This window comes from Ambystoma mexicanum, chromosome 8 (assembly GCF_040938575.1).
Source record: "Ambystoma mexicanum isolate Mex_15411 chromosome 8, UKY_AmexF1_1, whole genome shotgun sequence".
In the NCBI taxonomy this organism is placed as follows: Eukaryota; Metazoa; Chordata; class Amphibia; order Caudata; family Ambystomatidae; genus Ambystoma; species Ambystoma mexicanum.
In genome coordinates this window covers 1,192,469,762-1,192,489,982 of record NC_090929.1, presented here as the reverse complement: position 1 = coordinate 1,192,489,982, position 20,221 = coordinate 1,192,469,762, and positions in this window count along the sequence as shown.

Here is a 20,221-nt window from a genome sequence, read left to right as displayed (position 1 = left end):
TTTTCTTCACAACACAGGCCCTGTGTCAGAAAAGGTGTATATACTGCAGGGGAAATACTTTTCTTCACAACACAGGTTCTGTGTATAAATAAAGCCTAGGAAGGTCTAAATACCAAAGAAAAAGCTACGTTCAACCCCCCCCCCCTTTTACAGTACACTAACTTATTTAATATCTAACTGTTCTGAAAACTACTGGCTGAAAGCCAACACTTCAATTCATATGGATAATACCTCTGTGTAGAACTACTGGTTACTCTATTACACAGTTTTAATGCGTGACTAAGCTATTGCTGGAGGAGGCGCACTCCGGAGATGAATTGCTCTCAAAGTTTCTTTATTGTCACTTCCTCAGCTGTATAATATTCTCCTACTACTGACTTTGCCAGAGAGTAGTGGAGAACACAGCATTGGCAGCAGGCTGAGGTGTGAGCGTGACTTACCTACAGACGTCTGGTGAAATGATGAGGTTGTCTTCAACCAAATAATACAGGAACGTCACCTCCTCTGAGGTTACAAACTCACATCTCGCTTTACGAGAGTACACAGCTTAAGTTTTCTTTACAGGCCGCTCTTGCCTGACACAGTGTGGCAAAAGAAGATAATTCAATATATAATCATCCACTAGCTCAATGTCTTCACTGTGTTTGATCGCTATAATGGCTGCCCCAAAAGCTTCTACAGATTTATCTTACATCAACAACTGTATGGAAAAAATACTTGAAGAACTCTCGTCGATCCAAACGTCCATCTCTGTTTTGGACACAAGAACCATGGGGATTCAGAATGATTTGAATGTATTTAAAAACAATATAAAAACGATCAACTCCAGATTACCAGTGTTACACTTCAGGTTTCCCCGCGGACATCCTTGCGGAATACAACTTCTTTACAGGCTCCTCTATGGTCCAGGTACAAGCTACCATGGCGTCTGTACAAACATCGACACACTCCAGGTCACCTGACACGTCTTGTACGTGGAAGGCGTACAGCAAGCCACGCCCCTCTTATGTCTATAAAACCACCGTCTTCCAAGGGGCTTTTTGCTGCTAATTGACGTTACCAGCTACAGGCGGTTTCGTCCGTTTCCTCTTCGTGTCTTCCTACACGAATCCTTATCTGAACTCCTGGTTTTGACCCATTGCCTGAAATTTGGATTGCCTTCGTCTCCTCCTTTATTCCTGTCGTGCTTGTTTGGTTGTTGGACTCGGAACGCTACTGGATACGGCTCTCTTCTGTGTCTTGCGGTTCTTTCCTGGCTGCCGCTCTGCACATCAATTTGCTGTCTACTATCCGGATCATCTCAACAGCTACTCAACTATACTCGTGAACCCAGGTACATACCTATTGTCTTCCATGGATATTGTCTTCTGTTGGATGCTGGGACATGGAGTGACTTTCCTGTGAGATTGCTCTTAAGTGCATATGAACGGTCCCCTGAACTGCATCAACCCGGCACTAGTGCGTCCCTCGTGCCGTTCGGGGTTACCTACCTGTACTAACTTCCCTGTTTGTTATTTTCTCCTGTCGTTGTCTGCAGTACCCTGGACTCCTCTTACTCCATTATCTTTATTCAGGTCAGTTGTTATCAATTCTATACCTATACTGGGAACCGATATTGATTTAGTTCAATTCCACTCATTTGTGTTATTCTTTGTAGATTATCCCGGGGAAACTCAACTCCACTCCAATATCTATCTGGGTAGTTGTCCAATCATTTCAACTGTTCTAATCACTTGTATAATATCACCACTGTCTAATATTTTGGTATTCCTTTGCAGCATTGGTATTGGCGGTGTGTGTTCTCCCCGCTCTTTTACTCAATTGACATCTCTGTCTGTTCTAACTAAAACAGCAGAGAGGTACATTGTGGAAAAGAGCCCCTCTTTGAGGAAGCCTGAGTTTTATACTCAGGGGAGCTGGGATGGAAGGCTGAATTCGGAATCTTATATCACCAACATCTCCAAGGTCACTTTCTCTGCATCTTCGGCCTATTCGGAGTGGTGAGTAACAACCAGAGGTTGAAGGGCGTGTTTCTTTTACTGAAGACAGAATGGAAGGTCTAGAACAAATGCACAGCAAAATTCAGCACCTTGAAGTGGAAGTAGCGAGCCTCGAAGATAGGAACAGGAGGGATAATTTAAGAATATCCAGGGTGCCAGAAAAATTGAACAAATGACCCCATTAAATTCCTCACTGATTAACTTCCAAAAATCTTAAATCTCACCTTCACGCCTCCTCTCGAATTTCAACGCACTCACAGAATGAAACCTCGATTCACCTCACAAAATAACTCACCCAGGCCCTTAATTGCTTGTTTATTACGACATCAACAAGCTCGACTAATTCTCATGACGGCAAAGAAAATGTCACCTCTCACCTGTCAAGGAAACAAGAGATTTATCTCCCCTGACTTTTCCAAATCCACACTAGAGAAAAGAAGAAGATTCTTGGACCTAAGACCGGCACTGAAAAAACTGGATGTTAAATATGGTTTGCTTGAACCGGCAAGAATGCTGATTACTCCTCCAGGAGGCATTACAAAAGAATATTTGAACCCTGAAGATTTGTTTGATTTTGTGCAATCCCTTCAATCTTACGATATGGACACCATGCCCTGCGCATCGACCTCCAAAGATCATAATTATTCCAACCAACCTCCTCAACTGGCCCACAATCTACAGGTTCGGGAAAAAAATCTAATCCGGTGAACTCTACCACTCCAAGAGTAGATCTGAACTCAACCCATCTGCCAAGGTGTTTGACAACCCCAAAAAACCCCAAAGGGATAAATCTAGTTCTCCCATTAAACATACTGGGTTAGAGTGCACTCAAACTTCATGAAGGTTCAATTCCTCCCTTCACTACTCCTGGTTTATTTGGAATCGTACAAAAATGTCTCCCTCATTTGTGCACCCCCGCAGTTACTGTGACTTTGGGGGTGCACAAAATGAGGGTGACATTTACTGCGCCCAAGTAGAGTGGCGGTTGCAGGGGTGTCCCCCACGCTACTTGGGCGCCGTAACGGGTGTCAGGGGTTGCGGGGGTGTCCCCTGCTTACCATTTTGGTAAGCGGGGGACACAAAAAAAAAGAAAAGCACCCTGCAGTGTCAGCTTTAACCAATGTTAGTAGGAGGAGCTGACACCGCGGGGATAGCAGGGTGCAGGCGGCACACACAGTAGTGTGCCGCCGTAATAGGTAAGTTGGGGGGTGGAAAGGGAAAAGCAGGCCGGGGAAGCAGGCACAGTGATCTATATGATCACTGCGCCGCGCCGTAACTGACGTCTGCATTTTGGCCGTCGCAGTTATGGGCGGCGCAGTGATCACATAGATACGTTTATTTCTGCTCAGATGTTGTGTATATCTACTTATCAATAGTTAGCCCAATCTTGTCATAGATATAGATTTAACTCCGTCCGCCTCATTAATGCAATGTGTGCCGCCTTGCTCTCTTCTACGGCACCTCCTAACAGATTCCTGTTTGGTTTGCATTTCAAATTCAGGATCACTCATTTCTTTATGTTCTCTTGTACGATTGTTACCATTTTTAGAATGAAATATTTGTTTGTTCTGGCTGTCACCTCTCCTCATGTGTTTTCCTTACTCTGCTCTCATCTGTATTATATCAAATATATCATTGTATCAGAGGGGCTAACTATTAATGTATACAAACTGACTCCAATCATTATGACTTATTCTTTCTATTTCATTTTATCATTGCTCTTTTTATGTCCTTTTTATATTACATGGACGCGGTAGCGTCCATGTAGTTATGGTTCAGTTTGTGTTTCCATAGGAAGAGCACTTTTTGGGTGGCTTATAACTTCGCTCCCTCTGGACGAATCCTCACCAAACTTTGCATAAAAAGTATATGGCCCAGTCTGAATCTTTTTGCAAAGTTTGGAGAGGTTTGGTCCAGGGGGGGGCAAAGTTATAGGGGGGTCCCAAAACTTTAGTTTTTTCCTATAGACATAATGGGAAAAAACTTTGCGCACGGCTACAGCCCGAACCGCTGGACGGATTTACACCAAATTTGCGGCAGGAGCGGCGGCTTGGTCCCAAAAGCGTGCTTTTGCAAATTTGGTGTAAATCCGTCCAGTAGTTTTTTAAAAAATGACCAAAATGTAAGGCAAAAAAATTACTGATATCTGTGTTCGATTCGCGGACGGACTTCCCTGTTCGCTCCGCGGACAGCGCCCCAATTGGCCCATGGGCTTGCGTCATGTCCGCGGACATGCGACGTGTTCGCTGATTGGACGGTGTGGGGTGTGGAGCACGTCAGATTTTCTGTGGCGCCCGCCATCTTGTATTCGCCGTAGACCGCGTACAGCGCGGTGAAACTTGGATTAAAAATTGTATTTAGTGGAGTGTGTTGGTGTGTAAGAGTGTTTGGGGAGGGTGGGGGAGTATGAGATAGGTTCAATGTTTTGTTTTTTATGTGCTATACGCTTTTGTTGTGTTCGATTTGTCCGCGGAGAACACTGCTGTTCTGACATTTTGTAAATAAACTAAATGGTGGGGTGTTCAGAGGACGGAGTATGTGTCCTTTTTGTTCGCAAGGAAGGTAAAATTGAGCTAAAAACACTCGCGGTGTATTTAAATGTTCGTAAATACACAAACTGGGGGTGTCCTGAGGACGCTGTCCGTATTGTAATCTGTCAAGTTGAATGTGTTCTAAGAACACTCGCGGTGTCCCGAAATTGTTGCAATTACACAAAATGGGGGTGTTCTGAGAACGTTGTTTGTATTGTTCGTTGTCAGGTTGAAAGTGTTCTACGAACCCTCCTTTTGTCCGCTGATAGTACAATTTCCTATGGGCCTCACCCGACTTTTTGTCCACTAAAGAAACGATATATCAGGCTGGTGTGCGCCGACATTATGTGATAATCCTATGACTGGCGCTATTGACCTGGCTGACTTGCTTTTGCGACACTACATCATATCTCCCGCCCCTAAGCCTGACATTATGAAAGCATTCATATTCCCCGCCTCTCTCCGTGACGTTACAGGGTGCGTCATCAAACGCGCCCAGTCGTCTCCAGTCCTACGTGACTTTACACAGAACCCGGAAGACAACACACATTATGTCACAACACAGCGCGCCACAATTCGGAATATGAAACTGTGATTTAAAAGCAAACAGCAAGATTGTAAATTTTGTAAAGTACATTTATTTGACATCAAATGTTTAGAGAAAATTCAGCGATTTGCATTTGTCTTTGTTGTCGAACCGCAAAAGTTCATGTTGAGCCACGCGATGTTCCTTTGCGGTACAGAGGGTGTTAGATCAGCTTAGGACACAGTGCGTCACAATTCGGAATATGAAACTGTGGTTTAAAAGTAAACAGCAGGATTGTACATTTGGTAAAGTACATTTATTTCACATGAAATGTTTAGTGAATATTCAGCGATTTGCAATTGTCTCTGCTGTCGATCAGCAAAAGTTTATTTTGAGCCACGCGCTGTTCCTTTGCGGTAGATAGGCTGTCGGTTGATGATAAAAGCAGTAAATGGTTGCACTGATAATCGGAAGGTTGCTCCAACAACGAGGCATTAGACCACCATAATGGTTGGTATGTTGCTTGTAGCCGCTAGTACTGCGTAAGGGCACATTGGTCCTTGGCGATTGTCCCATAAAATGGTGAGGGTCATGAAGTTGCTTACATGGAGCTGCACCTGGCATTTGAAAAATCCATCCGCTGGAGTCTGAAAATCGTGGCATTGGCAAAATGGGGCAACATACCTGTTTTAAAAAACATAAATTAGTCTCACCAGCCGATCTTTATTAAAAATATTCATTTTATTTATTAGGGCGTGAAACTATTTGCTAGCGAAGATAGTGCAACGGAGTATGTTAATAATAAAATAATAATATTTTCGCATTTATATAGCGCTAAGAATCGTCAGGTATCTCAGAGCTGCTTATTATTACCCACGGCGTGTGGTGCTCATTTATCGACCACGGAAGGATGAAAGGCTGAGTTTGGCCGTGCCGGGATTCGAACCTGCGTTAGCAAGCTGTGCACGGATGTCAAAGCGAGCGCTCTACTGCTGTGCCACTTGACCAGCTACAGTGAAGTGGCACAGCGAGTAGAGCGCTTGACCGGCTACAGACCGGTTAAATTATTTCTATTAACCCACCCTGTGTCGTCTGCCTTTTTCAGAGCCCTCTAAACGACAGGGGATCGATTCGGCGGTGATAGTGCACGGTAGAAAACAATATGCCACATTGAACGAACAAGTACAACTTGACCGGGCTTTAATGCCACGCTATTGTTATTATATTCCGGTATAAAATAATCTAAAGGGTTACTTACATTATAATTGCATTTTCCATTGTCCAAGTGTAGTGCAGTCCCAAAATACGACTCTGCGTGTGCCAACGATCTTTCTCAAAGTGATATAATATACAAAAGTGGTTTCGTTTCAGAAATTTCATCTTTATCGTGTCTTACGTTTTTGCTACACTTCTTCAAAAGAAGTCTTTCAGCACAATCTCTGTCTGTCAAGGTAAAAAAAAAATAGAACCTTATACTGGGAGTCGTGGGCCTCTCCGGGCCGCGAGAAAAAAATGGAAGCAGCTGACCTTCACTGTGAACGAGCATAAATGCTTACTTTGCAACATTCTGTGTAAAGCCACCTGTGAGAACTTGCTGTTTACACTACATCTTTGTATATTGTTTGCGTGCTAATAAAAAAAGTTTGTTTAAGGGACGTTATGGTTCCAAGTAAAGCCGAAAAACCCCTGAAATTCGCCAGTTATGGTAAGCTAAGCAACCATAACTCGCGCCACCACCGTGCACTGCTAAGACTAACACCCAGGACATCAAAGATGACATCGCAAATGTCATTGATGACATCACTGATGACATCACATGTGCATTTACTTTTCATGAAATTTGTGTACTAGGGATTTTTATTATAATGTTGCGAAAAAAGTGTCAAGGATCATTGCAATACATATCATACCGTAATTAGTGCTTTGAACGATGCATTGATATAAATAGCATTGTATTATGGGGTTCTATCTAGTATACTGAGCTACTAATGGAGAAACATAGCATTTTGTGCAGCGTACAAGATGAAAGTATAATATTTGTAATGTTAATATGTTGAATAATGAAATGATAATTGTCCTGAAATGTTCGAAAATAAACAAAATGGGGGTGTTCTGAGGACGTTCTTCGTATTGTGTGACTGCTTAGCTGTATGCAATGAGGGAATGGCACAGAGAGTAAAGTGGAAATGGTAGAAGGGGTGTCGAAGAGTTACGCGGTCTGCGGACACCGCGGCTGTCCGTGGACAGGGCGTGCTACATCCGGGGTTTTCCAGCAAATCCAACATGGAAAGAAGACTGTACGGATTAGCCAATCAGATGTCGAGGTTGTGGATTTGTGTTGAAAGAGACTGTGTGTGGTGAAGATGGCAGAAGTAGAGTAAGTCAGGGTGTTGGTGCTTGGAGATATGTTTGTGCATGGTTTACAACAGTACGCTCGATGCAGGCATGTTGAAAAGAACTTTGATGTGAAAGGAGTGGAGGTGGTGTGGAGCACTGTGCCTGATTGCAATGTACAGGGAATTGTACAAGTTTGTGAGGATATGGCCACGATGAACAGTCCGCATGTGGTAGTTTTGCACTATGGTGCTTTCCATTTGGGCAACGTCAGTGCCCCTACTTTGTTGCTGATTTGGAACACTTGATTCAAGCCGTAATGAAGATCCTTCCAAATGCGAAAGTAATTTTTTCTGGATTACTACCTAGGGCAATATGGGACAATAGTTCAGTTTTTTGTCCTCAGCAAAACATTGCTAGTTGTGTCATCAACCGAGGCATGTGTGCCTTCATGATTAGAGCTGGTATGTTCTTCTGTAATAATGAGAATATTGATGCCAGTAATACTGTTAATTTGAAAGAAGATGGCATCTCTTTATCTTTTACGGGAAATGCCTTTCTATTTTGGAATGTAAGGGTTGCTTTGGAGAAGGTTATGTGAAGATTTTAGGAGTAAAGTAAGAAAAAAAAAACAAGAAAAAAAATACAAAATAACAGGTGTCTGTCAAGCATCTGTAAAAAAAACAAAAAAAACGGCTCTTTTCAGAGCCAACTTCAAAGGGGAAATGGGCACACTATTTAAATTTACATTCACCACGCTCAGATTCTCGATATGTCCGCGGACATGGCGGTAGTCCGCGGACATCAAAATCACTACGTGGGGGTTCAGTATGTTCTATGTTACATGTATATGAAGCCAGGGATATTATGGTTAAGTTGTGCTACTAAAAACCTATGAAATTCAGTGAAAAAACTTTGTTAAAGGGACGTTATGGTTAAGTTGCGCTACTAAAAACCTATGAAATTCAGTGAAAAAACTTTGTTAAAGGGACGTTATTGTTAAGTTGCACTACGAAAAACCTATGAAATTCAGTAAAAAAATGTTGTTAAAGGGACGTTATGGTTCAAAGTAAAACCGAAAAACCCCTGAAATTCGGCAGTTATGGTAAGATAAGCAACCATAACTCGCGCCACCGTGCACTGCTAACACTAACACCCAGGACATCAAAGATAACATCACAAATCTCATTGATTACATCACTGATGACATCACATGTCTGGCTCTCCCTTTTTTCCCTTTACTGACATATCTAGGCCACATAGTTTTCTTCAGTAACAGTCAGGAAGTAAACATTGAAAAGGTACTATATTTGTAGACTTAGGGGTCAAGTCACATCATATGAAACATATACATAGCGGAAGACACAGGCTTGAAAGAGAGCAATCCTTTCTGTGCATGAAGATAATCATTAGGGTTATCAGCACTTTCTCATAGTTTTATTTTTATTACTCTACCTTCCCTGTATATGCTCATATTTGTATACATTGTACTCACTCTCCTTTCCTTTGGGTGCAGTCACATCATGTGATACACATACATATGGTAAGTAGCAGCTTTGAAACAGAGCAATAGTTTCTCTGCATAAAGACAATCAGTTAGGTTATGAACTCTTTCTGCTACTACTTCCGCTTTTTTGTTTACTTCACTGTCCCTGTATATACTCATATTTGTATGTGTTGTTGTTGTCTCTTTGTGTTTTGTCTGTAATAATTATGTATTAAGTGGGTTTTATTATCTACTTATTACATGTTTCACAGTACGCAAAACTCTAATAAGAAAGCAGTTATCATTTCACTATTCAACATGACAAGATTATGAATATTGCACCTTCATCATGTATGCTGCACACACTGCCTATGTTTCTGCATGAGTAGCTTAGTATACTGTATAGAACTTCATAACATAATGCTATTTATATCAATGCATTGCTTAATGCACTAATTAGCTCATGATATTTATCCCAATGATCCTTGACAGTTTTTGGTCAGCATTATAAGAATCCCTTGTACAGAGTTTTCATGAAAAGTAAATGCACATGTGATGTCATCAGTGATGTCATCAATGACATTTGTGATGTCATCTTTGATGTCCTGGGTGTTAGTGTTAGCAGTGCACGGTGGCGCAAGTTATGGTTGCTTATCGCACCATAACTGCCGAATTTCAGGGGGTTTTCGGTTTTACTTTGAACCATAAAGTCCCTTTAACAACATTTTTTTAGTGAATTTCATAGGTTTATCATAGTGCAACTTAACCATAACGTCCCTTTTACAAAGTTTTTTAGTTGTTTCACTGAATTTATATATATATATATATATATATATATATATATATATATATATGTTGAAAAAAGAGGAGAGGGGCGCACTCCAGTTCCCTGCACAGTAAACCTTCTCAGCCACAGGTGTTCTCCTCCGACCGGTTTCTGTGCCAATACACGTCATCAGGGAGGCTGTCTTAACTTGCAGCTCACAGCAAGTGCAGGTGTTAACACTTAGTGAGGATTCTGCTGCAAGGACTTCTGGTAGCTGTAGTCATCAGGTTTGCAAGGAACAGACTCACACCCAATCCCACAGTGGGGAAAGGGGGGGAGTAGCCTACAGTGAGGCACTCCAAAGTTGGGCATAAATTACCCCGGTGCAGCACCCTATTAGATTTCTGAAGATTCCACCCTTCAGAAAACTTACAAATGTGTTGAAAAAAGAGGAGAGGGGCGCACTCCAGTTCCCTGCACAGTAAACCTTCTCAGCCACAGGTGTTCTCCTCCGACCGGTTTCTGTGCCAATACACGTCATCAGGGAGGCTGTCTTAACTTGCAGCTCACAGCAAGTGCAGGTGTTAACACTTAGTGAGGATTCTGCTGCAAGGACTTCTGGTAGCTGTAGTCATCAGGTTTGCAAGGAACAGACTCACACCCAATCCCACAGTGGGGAAAGGGGGGGAGTAGCCTACAGTGAGGCACTCCAAAGTTGGGCATAAATTACCCCGGTGCAGCACCCTATTAGATTTCTGAAGATTCCACCCTTCAGAAAACTTACAAATGTGTTGAAAAAAGAGGAGAGGGGCGCACTCCAGTTCCCTGCACAGTAAACCTTCTCAGCCACAGGTGTTCTCCTCCGACCGGTTTCTGTGCCAATACACGTCATCAGGGAGGCTGTCTTAACTTGCAGCTCACAGCAAGTGCAGGTGTTAACACTTAGTGAGGATTCTGCTGCAAGGACTTCTGGTAGCTGTAGTCATCAGGTTTGCAAGGAACAGACTCACACCCAATCCCACAGTGGGGAAAGGGGGGGAGTAGCCTACAGTGAGGCACTCCAAAGTTGGGCATAAATTACCCCGGTGCAGCACCCTATTAGATTTCTGAAGATTCCACCCTTCAGAAAACTTACAAATGTGTTGAAAAAAGAGGAGAGGGGCGCACTCCAGTTCCCTGCACAGTAAACCTTCTCAGCCACAGGTGTTCTCCTCCGACCGGTTTCTGTGCCAATACACGTCATCAGGGAGGCTGTCTTAACTTGCAGCTCACAGCAAGTGCAGGTGTTAACACTTAGTGAGGATTCTGCTGCAAGGACTTCTGGTAGCTGTAGTCATCAGGTTTGCAAGGAACAGACTCACACCCAATCCCACAGTGGGGAAAGGGGGCGAGTAGCCTACAGTGAGGCACTCCAAAGTTGGGCATAAATTACCCCGGTGCAGCACCCTATTAGATTTCTGAAGATTCCACCCTTCAGAAAACTTACAAATGTGTTGAAAAAAGAGGAGAGGGGCGCACTCCAGTTCCCTGCACAGTAAACCTTCTCAGCCACAGGTGTTCTCCTCCGACCGGTTTCTGTGCCAATACACGTCATCAGGGAGGCTGTCTTAACTTGCAGCTCACAGCAAGTGCAGGTGTTAACACTTAGTGAGGATTCTGCTGCAAGGACTTCTGGTAGCTGTAGTCATCAGGTTTGCAAGGAACAGACTCACACCCAATCCCACAGTGGGGAAAGGGGGGGAGTAGCCTACAGTGAGGCACTCCAAAGTTGGGCATAAATTACCCCGGTGCAGCACCCTATTAGATTTCTGAAGATTCCACCCTTCAGAAAACTTACAAATGTGTTGAAAAAAGAGGAGAGGGGCGCACTCCAGTTCCCTGCACAGTAAACCTTCTCAGCCACAGGTGTTCTCCTCCGACCGGTTTCTGTGCCAATACACGTCATCAGGGAGGCTGTCTTAACTTGCAGCTCACAGCAAGTGCAGGTGTTAACACTTAGTGAGGATTCTGCTGCAAGGACTTCTGGTAGCTGTAGTCATCAGGTTTGCAAGGAACAGACTCACACCCAATCCCACAGTGGGGAAAGGGGGGGAGTAGCCTACAGTGAGGCACTCCAAAGTTGGGCATAAATTACCCCGGTGCAGCACCCTATTAGATTTCTGAAGATTCCACCCTTCAGAAAACTTACAAATGTGTTGAAAAAAGAGGAGAGGGGCGCACTCCAGTTCCCTGCACAGTAAACCTTCTCAGCCACAGGTGTTCTCCTCCGACCGGTTTCTGTGCCAATACACGTCATCAGGGAGGCTGTCTTAACTTGCAGCTCACAGCAAGTGCAGGTGTTAACACTTAGTGAGGATTCTGCTGCAAGGACTTCTGGTAGCTGTAGTCATCAGGTTTGCAAGGAACAGACTCACACCCAATCCCACAGTGGGGAAAGGGGGGGAGTAGCCTACAGTGAGGCACTCCAAAGTTGGGCATAAATTACCCCGGTGCAGCACCCTATTAGATTTCTGAAGATTCCACCCTTCAGAAAACTTACAAATGTGTTGAAAAAAGAGGAGAGGGGCGCACTCCAGTTCCCTGCACAGTAAACCTTCTCAGCCACAGGTGTTCTCCTCCGACCGGTTTCTGTGCCAATACACGTCATCAGGGAGGCTGTCTTAACTTGCAGCTCACAGCAAGTGCAGGTGTTAACACTTAGTGAGGATTCTGCTGCAAGGACTTCTGGTAGCTGTAGTCATCAGGTTTGCAAGGAACAGACTCACACCCAATCCCACAGTGGGGAAAGGGGGGGAGTAGCCTACAGTGAGGCACTCCAAAGTTGGGCATAAATTACCCCGGTGCAGCACCCTATTAGATTTCTGAAGATTCCACCCTTCAGAAAACTTACAAATGTGTTGAAAAAAGAGGAGAGGGGCGCACTCCAGTTCCCTGCACAGTAAACCTTCTCAGCCACAGGTGTTCTCCTCCGACCGGTTTCTGTGCCAATACACGTCATCAGGGAGGCTGTCTTAACTTGCAGCTCACAGCAAGTGCAGGTGTTAACACTTAGTGAGGATTCTGCTGCAAGGACTTTGTAATTTATGCCCAACTTTGGAGTGCCTCACTGTAGGCTACTCCCCCCCTTTCCCCACTGTGGGATTGGGTGTGAGTCTGTTCCTTGCTAACCTGATGACTACAGCTACCAGAAGTCCTTGCAGCAGAATCCTCACTAAGTGGTAACACCTGCACTTGCTGTGAGCTGCAAGTTAAGACAGCCTCCCTGATGACGTGTATTGGCACAGAAACCGGTCGGAGGAGAACACCTGTGGCTGGGAAGGTTTACTGTGCAGGGAACTGGAGTGCGCCCCTCTCCTCTTTTTTTCAACACATTTGTAAGTTTTCTGAAGGGTGGAATCTTCAGAAATCTAATAGGGTGCTGCACCGGGGTAATTTATGCCCAACTTTGGAGTGCCTCACTGTAGGCTACTCCCCCCCTTTCCCCACTGTGGGATTGGGTGTGAGTCTGTTCCTTGCTAACCTGATGACTACAGCTACCAGAAGTCCTTGCAGCAGAATCCTCACTAAGTGGTAACACCTGCACTTGCTGTGAGCTGCAAGTTAAGACAGCCTCCCTGATGACGTGTATTGGCACAGAAACCGGTCGGAGGAGAACACCTGTGGCTGGGAAGGTTTACTGTGCAGGGAACTGGAGTGCGCCCCTCTCCTCTTTTTTTCAACACATTTGTAAGTTTTCTGAAGGGTGGAATCTTCAGAAATCTAATAGGGTGCTGCACCGGGGTAATTTATGCCCAACTTTGGAGTGCCTCACTGTAGGCTACTCCCCCCCTTTCCCCACTGTGGGATTGGGTGGGAGTCTGTTCCTTGCTAACCTGATGACTACAGCTACCAGAAGTCCTTGCAGCAGAATCCTCACTAAGTGGTAACACCTGCACTTGCTGTGAGCTGCAAGTTAAGACAGCCTCCCTGATGACGTGTATTGGCACAGAAACCGGTCGGAGGAGAACACCTGTGGCTGGGAAGGTTTACTGTGCAGGGAACTGGAGTGCGCCCCTCTCCTCTTTTTTTCAACACATTTGTAAGTTTTCTGAAGGGTGGAATCTTCAGAAATCTAATAGGGTGCTGCACCGGGGTAATTTATGCCCAACTTTGGAGTGCCTCACTGTAGGCTACTCCCCCCCTTTCCCCACTGTGGGATTGGGTGTGAGTCTGTTCCTTGCTAACCTGATGACTACAGCTACCAGAAGTCCTTGCAGCAGAATCCTCACTAAGTGGTAACACCTGCACTTGCTGTGAGCTGCAAGTTAAGACAGCCTCCCTGATGACGTGTATTGGCACAGAAACCGGTCGGAGGAGAACACCTGTGGCTGGGAAGGTTTACTGTGCAGGGAACTGGAGTGCGCCCCTCTCCTCTTTTTTTCAACACATTTGTAAGTTTTCTGAAGGGTGGAATCTTCAGAAATCTAATAGGGTGCTGCACCGGGGTAATTTATGCCCAACTTTGGAGTGCCTCACTGTAGGCTACTCCCCCCCCTTTCCCCACTGTGGGATTGGGTGTGAGTCTGTTCCTTGCTAACCTGATGACTACAGCTACCAGAAGTCCTTGCAGCAGAATCCTCACTAAGTGGTAACACCTGCACTTGCTGTGAGCTGCAAGTTAAGACAGCCTCCCTGATGACGTGTATTGGCACAGAAACCGGTCGGAGGAGAACACCTGTGGCTGGGAAGGTTTACTGTGCAGGGAACTGGAGTGCGCCCCTCTCCTCTTTTTTTCAACACATTTGTAAGTTTTCTGAAGGGTGGAATCTTCAGAAATCTAATAGGGTGCTGCACCGGGGTAATTTATGCCCAACTTTGGAGTGCCTCACTGTAGGCTACTCCCCCCCTTTCCCCACTGTGGGATTGGGTGTGAGTCTGTTCCTTGCTAACCTGATGACTACAGCTACCAGAAGTCCTTGCAGCAGAATCCTCACTAAGTGGTAACACCTGCACTTGCTGTGAGCTGCAAGTTAAGACAGCCTCCCTGATGACGTGTATTGGCACAGAAACCGGTCGGAGGAGAACACCTGTGGCTGGGAAGGTTTACTGTGCAGGGAACTGGAGTGCGCCCCTCTCCTCTTTTTTTCAACACATTTGTAAGTTTTCTGAAGGGTGGAATCTTCAGAAATCTAATAGGGTGCTGCACCGGGGTAATTTATGCCCAACTTTGGAGTGCCTCACTGTAGGCTACTCCCCCCCTTTCCCCACTGTGGGATTGGGTGTGAGTCTGTTCCTTGCTAACCTGATGACTACAGCTACCAGAAGTCCTTGCAGCAGAATCCTCACTAAGTGGTAACACCTGCACTTGCTGTGAGCTGCAAGTTAAGACAGCCTCCCTGATGACGTGTATTGGCACAGAAACCGGTCGGAGGAGAACACCTGTGGCTGGGAAGGTTTACTGTGCAGGGAACTGGAGTGCGCCCCTCTCCTCTTTTTTTCAACATATATATATATATATATATATATATATATATATATATATATATATATATATTTTAATATCACTACATAACTCCTTAGAGTTATGAGTATTAAAGTCTTATCTTGGAATGTTAAAGGGCTTAACAACCCTATTAAAAGACAAAGAATTCTTAGCCATCTAGGGAAAAGTAACCCTGACATTGCATGTATTCAGGAAACGCACCTAGATTCGATAGAAGAAAATAATAAAGTGATTAAATCTTGGGTCAAACATGCCTTTTTTGCACCTGCAGTTGCTAAGAAGATGGAGTTAGTATCCTCATACATAAAAAAGCATTCTTTCAGTTAATTGATCAGCAACATTATTCCTTGAGACAATGGTCTATTATTGACTCCATTATCAACAAGGTAGCGGTCACAATTCTTAATATCTACGGCCCCAATACTCCTCACCCATCATTTTGGAGCCATTTACAACACACTATTTTCAGCAAAAATTCTGATTGTCTCTTTATTTGCGGAGATTACAACTAAATTTGTGATTTTACCCTAGACCGTAAATCCCAATCCAAATTTATCAATACAAAATCACACAAACAATTCTTGCCCTTGTTGATACTTGGCTCTTCTGCATCCAGAGGCAAAAGAATTTACCTTTTTCTCCCCCCCACACAAATCACTTTCAAGAATAGATCATATATTTATAAACTCCCCTCTTGCACCCAAAATTCTTACTGTCCTGGAATGGGATCCCTTGCCATTCCATTCATTCAGATGGAGATTTAACTCTTTTTTACTGAATGACCCAGATTTTATCCAACAAATGAATATCTTTATTACTGAATTCTTTACCCTTAATAATCTCCTTGATACATCTATACATAACAATTAGGATGGGGGGGCGTGGCTAACCGCCATGTAGAGCGGACGTGTCTCCTGAGAGCTCTGTGCTGATGTGCCATGATAAGCTGTCTTTAAGTGACTTTAAAGTGCTCCGGAACCCTACAAGTTGCACCATCCGCCACAGAACCTCCTCGGCAACTTTTGCATCGTCTCCCAAGCGAAGCAGAGACGGCTAACACCTTTATCCGGCGAGCGAAGAGGGTCCCCGAGCGGATTCAAAATGGCGGCTCCCGCGCCCTGATCCCTTGAAATGCCGGAGCGCACTACCATTGCTGGCGAAGCTGCCCGCCGGCGGGAGGAGAGGATCCTGAGTTGCCGACTTGCACTGGACCCGGAGGAGGGGACCGAACAGCTACACTCATTGATCGAGAGACCGATCTGGACGCCCTGATCGGACCGCGCCTTGCCCACGGCGCGCGACCGGGATTAGGTGTGCCCTGGACAGTCGAGAGGGCCCCTGGCGTGAGCGGTGGCCGACCGGTACCGCAGAGGTAAGCGGGGGCGGCGGAGGACCACCCCGGATACCTACATCGGAGGCAGGGTCAGGGGGGCCTATTCTACCCCATGCGCCTGACTTTGCCGCTGGTGGCAACGCTAGAACTTGGGCTTTCCTCCTCGAGGCGTTGTGACCCCTGCTGTAATCCTCCCCCCGCCTGCTGATCCTTCACCGGGGGGAGGTGTGGGCGAAAACACCTGACCCCTGCCTGCAGACTGACCCTCCGGCGCACCGCGAGGCCCCCATCACTTCACAGCAGACGGCGGAGGGGGCCGACCACGCCTGCCTGATCCGAGATTTCTTTTGTTTCCCGAAACCGGCCTGCTAGCCCGCTGCTTCTTAACATCGCCCTGCGATGGGAACGAGACCTAGCGGCCTCTCGATTGCGCCCCTGGCATTTTCGGTGCGAGAAGGCACTGTGTTGACGACATGTCTGGCAGGATCAGCAGGCCCAAGCAGCAGCGCCAGACCACGATGGACACCTTCGCAGCCTGTGAATCCCCGAATCCTGAGGGCACAAACAAAGCGGCCCCGGACGCTCAATCTAACCCCACGGCCCCCGCGGCTTCAGAGCCTAGCAACACCCATATACTCGAAGCCATCAAGCTTTTTCAGGCAACAATAGAAAACAAAATAGATGCCGTTGCCACAGACCTGGGCCTCCTGCGACAAGATGTCCGCTCCCTGGTCGGCAGGACTGAGGCGCTTGAAACACAAGTCCGGGAAAACACTGAATCCAAAACTCACCTTCTTCGAGACATCGACGAGCTTCAGCAAAGGGTCAAAAACTTGGAGGACAGAGGTGAGGAGGCAGAAGGAAGGGCTCGCCGGAAACACATACGCCTTCTCAGTTTGCCAGAGGGTTCCGAAGGCTCCGACCCCACTAACTTCATTGAGAACCTCCTACTACAAGAGGTAGGAGCTGGCAAACTGTCCCAGGGCTTCACCATCGAGAGGGCCCACAGATCCCTGGCCAAGAAACCACCGTCGCGGGCCCCACCCAGGCCAGTGATAGAGAAAGTTCTCAACTACAGGGTCCGTGAGGTCATTCTGGCCTTTTCCCGAGCTGGCGGCCAAATCCAACGGGACTCTGCAAAAATCGCCATATACCCTGATTATACCTTTCAGGTTCAAATGAACAGAGCGCAATTCATACACAGCAAGGCCAGATTGAAAGCCGCCGGACTGCGTTATATGCTCCTGTATCCTTCCAGACTTAAAGTACTGCATAACAGCAAGGCGCACTTATTCGACACCCCGGCCCAGGCCAGGGACTGGATGGACGGATTACAGATCCCTGATATTGAGGAAAGGAAACGGAGACCGTGATAACGATCCTCCTGTCATTTAGGGGGGAACTATATTTGCTTGAACCGTTACACAGCTGAATGGATCCTCCCTACGGAGACCCAGAGTCCTTGTTCACTCCACCCCCTGACTGTTTTCCCTCTTTTTGGGTATATATACCCGCCCGTAGGGCACCTGGAGACCGATGCACGGTCCAACGGAGCAGAAACGGGACAGTCATAACGAGGGTAACCTCGCTGGGCCAGTTCTATGTTTGGAGTTTTTTTCACAGTTAAGTAGGGAGGGTGGGAATACGGGAGTTTTTGTACACATTTTTGCACAAGTTGGGGACATGCACTGGGATACATCGAGACCAGGGGAACAATTCACATGCAACGCAGCACCTCCTAGATCCCGAGCTCCACCCGCTTCACAGAATAGACCACACCACCCCTATGGCTGACACAATAAGGGTCGTTACCTGGAACATTAGGGGCCTGAACAGCTTTGTTAAACAACAACGGGTCCATACTTACCTGAAAAGATGCAGGGTCAGAATCGCCATGCTGCAGGAAACTCACTTAATACCCAAGAAACTGAAAGCCCTGGCAAAAAATTGGCGGGGTGCCCTAATAGGTTCGACTTACTCCTCCTACGCCAGGGGGGTTCTGATTTGGATTTCCCCCACTGTTCCTTTCAAACTCACTAGCACTAAAACAGACAACGAGGGTAGGATGGTGGTGGTGTGCGGCTCCATAGAGGGCAAAGAGGTTTGCTTGGTCAGTACTTACGCACCCAACCATGACGCGACTGCCTTCTTCCATTCCCTTCATGCGCGACTCAGCCCATATGCGGACAGAATTATGATATGGGGGGGTGACCACAACTGCACCCTTGATCCTCTACTTGACAGATCTGATAACAAACATGACCGACCCTCCCCCCCAGCCAAAATACTTTCCAAACTAATCCAGCAGTTGCAACTCTGTGATCTATGGAGGGTCCAGCACCCTGAGCAGCGAGAGTACTCCTTCTACTCCCCACCCCACGCTGTACACACCAGGCTGGATTACATCTTTCTCAGCCTAACGCAACAGTCCATATTTGTTGATGCGCGCTACCTGCCTAGGGTGCTGTCGGATCACTCTCCCCTTCTGGTAACCTGGGAGGTGTTTCCGCCCACACCTCCCATACCCACATGGAAGCTGAGGTCTGAGGCCCTACTTGACTCTGCATTCAAGGAACGCATTAAAGATAGCACTGAAGAATATTGGCAAAATAATCTGCATAGCGTTTGACACTTGAGCACAACTTGGGAAGCATATAAGGTGGTCATGAGGGGCGAGATGATTGCAGCAGTTGGGGGAGCCCAGAGATCTCTTACATCCTCGCTTGAGCGCGCAGAAAGGGACCTGAGTACGCTCGAGGGTAAGGCTGACCCATCCCCTGACCACTTAAAGATAATGGCCGAACTCAGACAAACCTGCCTAACTCATTGGGAATCCCTTGGTAAACTGAGTTACGCCAAACACACAGAAAGAATCCATGCCCTGGGAGACAAGCCCGGGAAACTCTTAGCTTGGCTCTATAAAAGGGAGACCTCCAGGCCACCCATCTGCCACATACTCACCCCCGACGGCACCGCCGTACATACCCAACAGGAAATCAATTTGGTCTTTACTGACTTCTATCGTAACCTGTACTCCGAAGCCCTGCCCCCCTCTGATACCAGGATCGAGGACGCCCTTGACGCCATCGACCTACCTAAACTAGACTTGCAATTGGCTGAGACCCTTGATGAGCCTGTCACCCCCGACGAGGTCAAGGTGGTAATCAGATCGCTACCAGCTGGGAAGACCCCGGGTTCGGATGGGCTCCCGGGGGAATTCTACAAGACCTACGAGGAAACTCTTGCCCCAATATTGGCCCAGGTCTTCAATGAGGCCTTTGAGCGTGGCATCCTCCCGGACTCCATGAACGAGGCTGTGATTATACCCTTGCTTAAATCGGGGAGGGACGGGCGGATTGTGGTTCTTACAGGCCCCTCTCTATGCTTAATGTTGATTGTAAGATCCTCACCGCCCTGCTGGCGAATTGACTGCGCAGAGTTATCCCTCTGCTGATCCATCAGGACCAAACAGGATACGTCCCGGGGCGCTCCATCACTCAGAACCTGCGCAGGCTGCATCATGTTATCTATAGCACTGAGGGAAGGCCGCAGAAACTTGCAGTGGCATCACTTGACGCTACCAAAGCCTTTGATTCGGTGAGGTGGGACTGGCTGTATGCCACCATGGCCAGAATGGGGATAGGCCCTGTGTTCCTTAAATGGACCCGGCTGGTTTACGCCAGCCCCACCGCGAGGGTACGTACCAACAAAACCTATTCCGCTAAATGGTCCCTACACAGAGGCACCCGCCAGGGGTGGCCTC